The sequence below is a fragment of the Rhinopithecus bieti genome, unplaced genomic scaffold, assembly GCF_001698545.2.
Source record: "Rhinopithecus bieti isolate Rb0 unplaced genomic scaffold, ASM169854v2 scaffold_56845, whole genome shotgun sequence".
Lineage (NCBI taxonomy): Eukaryota > Metazoa > Chordata > Mammalia > Primates > Cercopithecidae > Rhinopithecus > Rhinopithecus bieti.
In genome coordinates this window covers 1,183,619-1,188,955 of record NW_016823722.1, presented here as the reverse complement: position 1 = coordinate 1,188,955, position 5,337 = coordinate 1,183,619, and the positions used below count along the sequence as shown (strand labels likewise).

The 5,337-nt window shown below is 43.3% G+C and overlaps 1 protein-coding gene across 2 annotated transcripts in view; it reads left to right on the top strand.

Moving 5' to 3' along the window:
- Positions 1 to 5,337, top strand: part of DOK5 (docking protein 5) — a 177,767-nt gene that overhangs the window by 170,245 nt on the left and 2,185 nt on the right. The window lies entirely within an intron of this gene.

Sequence of the window (5,337 nt, the reverse complement as noted above, 5' to 3'; positions counted from 1 at the left end):
AAAAAAAAAAAAAAAAAAAAAAAAAAATCCTGAGTGCCTCTGTGAACAACTGAGCAAATGACTGAATTAATAATTGACAAATAGGCTTACCTTCCAAGATATCTCTGCAGACAGAATGGGTTAGATCGGGTTGTCACAAATGCCACTGAGCCCCTTTAAACTTCAAACATTTTTTGCAATATTTGAGTTATCACAGTTTTTGTCATATACGTACCAGAATGTTACTCAATTTCACTCTCTTCTATTTGAATACACCTTTTTTTAACAAAAGGATATTTTACTACCTTAATACTGCTATATCCACTAGTTATACTTTTTTTGTTGTTGAGACAGGGTCTGGCTCTTCGCCTAGGCTGGAGTGCAGCGGTGCGATCATGGCTCACTGCAGTCTCAACCTCCTGAGCACCAGTGATCCTCCTGCCTCAGCCTACCGAATAGCTGAGACTACAGGTGTGTGCCACCAAGCCCAGCTAATTTATTATTTTTTGTTTTTAGTAGAGAGGGAGTCTTACTGTGTTGCACAGACTGGACTCAAACTTCTGAGCTCAAGCAATCTTCCTGCCTCGGCCTCCCAAAGTGCTGGAATTATAGGTATCAGCCACTGCACCCAGCTAGTTATGCTTTTTAATAGACAATAAAATAAATAATAGGTATTGAAGATTTAAAGTATGTTCACAGAGTACCTAAAATTATCTTGCTTATTACAAGTGGCTATTTAAACAAGAAGTAAATTTAAAAAAAAAATTTTTATTCTTCTACCTATACTGCCTACCTTCCCTCTCCCCTCCTTTTCATGCCCCTTAGAAGAAGAAAATAAGATTGGGTAAAGTTAATGACTTGGTGGCCTGGTGTGCCATATGATGAAGTTATAGAGCCTTTAATTTCTTCTTGTTTTGCTGGTGATTATGGATTGTAATTCCTCTGGCCAATTCACCTACATTGATGAATTTCAGGCTTTTTTTTTTTTTTCCTAGCAAATCTGGAGGTTATGGTTGGAAATCATACAGACCCTTAGGGAGGAATTTGCCAAATCGGTTTGAGAATAATGGTCTTTTTCTCAAATTTAGTCTTCGAGAGCCACCTGCTGGTTGTTTTGGGAATTACCATTTTATTCCTGTTTTGGTGGGGAAAGGGAGGTGCTGGTTTTGACACGTGCCATACAAGACATACATAATCTACCTTCACTGCTTCTCCCACTTCGTTTTGAAATTTTCATAGAAATTCTCTTCTATGATTATACAGATACAAAATCAACATTGGAAGTAGGTTTATAATGAAAACTGGCTGGGTGTGGTAGCTCATGCCTGTAATCACAGCCCTTTGGGAGGCTGAGGTGGGTGGATCACCTGAGGTCAGGAGTTCAAGACCAGCCTGGCCGACATGGTGAAACCCCACCTCTACTAAAAATACCAAAATTAGCCGGGCGTGGTGGCGGGCATCTGTAGTTCCAGCTGCTCGGAAGGCTGAGGTGGGAGAATTGCTTGAACCCAGGAAGCAGAGGTTGCAGTGAGCCAAGATCATGCCACTGCACTCCAGCCTGGGCGACAAGAGTGAAACTCTGTCTCAGTAAAAAAGAAAGAAAGAAAGAAAGAAAATTATGGAAGAAACTTACAGAAGCAATCAACAAGTTTATGTTGAACACTCTTCACTGGATTCTTTTAGGAATGCATTGGATAAAATAACAGCAGTTGTTACATCAGTAGCATTTCCCAAATTATGTTCCTTGGAAAGCTAACTCTGGTAGATAGCACCTTCCCCCTAAGAAAAGTACTGTGGTCAAACGAGTTTAGGGGAAATGCTACATGTTAAATTCTCATGGAGAGTCAGAAAACAAATCAATAATTTCAGGGCTCTGAGATGTCCTGCAATAAAAAAACCTGATTAAACTTGTTTAAACCAAAGCTCTGCACATCTATTTGGACATGAAACCTCTTCTCCTTCTTGCTATATGAGCAAACATTCACATGCCACCCGTGCAGTGTTGAAATCTCAGATTTCATCATTACGAGGGAGACAAGCCATATTCAATGGGGTCTTTCTAAAAGCTACTCTTTCTGAGGACCTACTGTGTACCGGCTTTCCACGGAGACCTAACATACATGATCTCATTTAGATCCCAAAACAGCTGCCTGACAGGGTATTTTATTCTCATTTGCTGTTTGGAAACTGAGAATTTGAAAGGTTACTAAGGTGTCCAAGACTACCTATCTAGTAAGTAGCAAAGATTGTAAGGTTTTTATCTCTCATTCATCCATCCGTCCATTCTTTGTTTACTCAGTAAATGTTTATGGAGCATCTAGTTTAGGCCAAGCGCTGTGCTAGATGACAGACATACCTGGGACTCCCAGGCAGGGACATTCCTCCCCCCTCAGAGCTTATAATCTAATGGAGAGTCACAATCCATAATCAATAGTTAATTTCAGATTTGGTATATGGAACAGTGGAAAAGAAAGTTTGTATGATAAAGAAGGTGAGGCAGAGCTGTTGGTTTTGAGAAGACACTGACAAAGGGACTTCTTGAGATGGGGTAGTCAGTGGAAGCCCCTGCATCACCCGAAGACCTTAAGTCTAAAAGAGGCAGCCATACCAAGAGCCAGGGGAAGGCATTCTCCATAGAGAGGTCAGCAAATGCAAAGGCCCTGAGTCACAAATTAGCTACCTGCGTTCAAAGATCAGGAAGGAGCCAGTGTGGCTGGCGCCTAAGGGACATAAAGAGACGGCGGGGGTGATGATCACAGGTGACCAAGACTTGCTTATTCTAAGTGCGAGGGGAAGCATTAGAGAGTCCTCCTCAGCATGGCAGTGTCAGATTTAATTGACATTTTCATTCAAGGGATTGCAAGAGAACAGGAGAGGAAGTGGGAGACTAGCCCCAAGACCTGCTTCAGTACAATGCTCCTCTAACTCTCTCACCTCCTTCTCAAAGTTATCATCTCAGCAAGCTTTACCCTTAGGCCAAGGTGCTTCATTGCTTCAGTATTTTCAGAGCTCTTCTGTGGGAATTGCCTTGGAAGATAACATCACCTGTTTCAAAACAAAAAGAAGAAAAACTAGGCACCTATATCATAGATCGGATTTAAGGTAATTTGAGGAAATCAAAGGGTGACACTAAACAGTTGTGTCACTGAACCAGGCATCTTCCATTTAGGCTTATGTGGTTCTCCTGACAACCGTGGGAGTTGGTGAGAGTGGGACTATCCTCTCCATTTCAATGACTGAAGAAATGGAGACCTTTGGAAGTTAAGGTCTCACTCCAGGCCATGTGGCTGGTGGATTTAGGCACTGGCATTAGTGCTCCGGTGCTCTGACTTCTAATCCAGGGCTATTGCCTTCATCATATGGTCTTACCTGTGGGAGGAAGTCATGCCTCCATGGGTGATTTCAAATGCAGGTTCCCTGAGACTGAAATGCCTCCAGAGGATTCATTCCAACCCATGCAATTTACATTTTGATTTTAAAGATCATAGATTCTTGGAGCAAGGGGCTACTTTGGAGAAGTTAACATTGTCCTAACACAGTCACAAACGTCATATGGGCAAGAGTTAAGAGGGAAGCAATAGATTCGGATCCAAGCAAATGTGAAAGGTGTCAAACCCGCATGTCTACAGGGTCCAGGCAGGCTATGCAGATGAGTAAATGGGACAGGTATAGGAGTGGCAGGGTCCCTGGCGGATGTCAGGGAGAGCAGGCAGTCTGCTGTCTGCAGATGGTCATGCTTAGTAGAATGTAGGGCTAGTTTTGCCTTCCAGTTTTCCAGGAGTACAGGGAAATTGACATCTTTATGGGCAGTCAGCAGCTATTTAAATATTAATAAGCAATTCCAAATGTTTTAAAGCCGTGGAGGCCAGAGAACAGGTCTGGGCCCAGATGTGGTCTACAGGTTATTACCAGCTTGTGACTTTTGTGTGAACTGCAACAATGTAGGGAGGGTTTGGGAAGCCTTTCATTCCATTTGCTGGCCTTACACTAAACACAGCATTCAAACCATGCAGGAAAGACTCAGCCTTCAGGATAGAAGCTGTAAGCGTTTTCATTTTGACTTGACCTCAAGTGAATGCTGTCAGTCGTTTTTCTGTGCAGTTGACTAAAACTTTGGATTCTGCACTAACAATATTTGTATGGTCTCTGCTCCCTGAAGGAGATTTTGATACACTGTCATAAAGATATTCCTGGATTTTTACTTATAGTACTCAAACTCATTAATACAGTTTCTCTGCGTTATACTGCGTGCATGCGTCTGTGTGTTGGAAGGAGAATAGAATGTGTGTTCAAACTGGCTGGGAGTTTGGGAGAAATGATTTCTAATTATTTGGGATATATTAATATTCAAGACTTAGCTAATAATAATCACTGCTGTTATGTGCTAGCAACTATATGACTGGATAAATCATTTTCCTTTGGTTCAGATTTGAGTCTTGCAAGTATCTGAATCCAAGATGTTCTTTTTTGCTTGTTTCTGTTTTGGTGATGAGACCATAGTTAATAGATTTAAGACTGTACAGCGGCCGGGCGCGGTGGCTCAAGCCTGTAATCCCAGCACTTTGGGAGGCCGAGGCGGGCAGATCACGAGGTCAGGAGATCGAGACCATCCTGGCTAACCCGGTGAAACCCCGTCTCTACTAAAAAATACAAAAAAACTACCCGGGCCTGTAGTCCCAGCTACTTGGGAGGCTGAGGCAGGAGAATGGCGTAAACCCGGGAGGCGGAGCTTGCAGTGAGCTGAGATCCGGCCACTGCGCTCCAGCCTGGGAGACAGAGCGAGACTCCGAATCAAAAAAAAGAAAAAAAAAGACTGTACAGCTCATGAAGCCATTTCTACTTCCTTTATTCTTCAACAGACTGTGAGGAGGGGGAACAAATGTTTTCTCCCCATTCCACAGGAGTGGAAAATGAGTGAAAGCGATGTTGTTCCTTGTCTAAGTTCATGCTTCTGGGAGGAAGATCAAATGGGACTTGAACCGAGGTCAGGGCTGCTTATGATAAAATGGTAGAGCATAAACTCAAGGCTTAAGGGCCACATGTACCATAAACATTTTTGCAAGGTGTAGTGTTTAAAAACAACATTGCCAGGTGCGCTGGCTCACGCTTGTAGTCTCAGCACTTTGGGAGGCCAAGGCAGACCACTTGAGCCCAGGAGTTTGAGACCAGCCTAGGCTATGTGGCGAGACCCCGTCCCTACAAAAAACACAAAAATTAGTCGCGTGTAGTGGTGTCGCACACCTGTGGTCCTAGTTACTTGAGAGGCTGAGGTGGGAGGATCACCTGAGCTCAAGAGGTTGAGGCTGCCGTGAGCTGAGATCATGCCACTGCACTCCAGCCCGGGGGGGATTTAAAAAA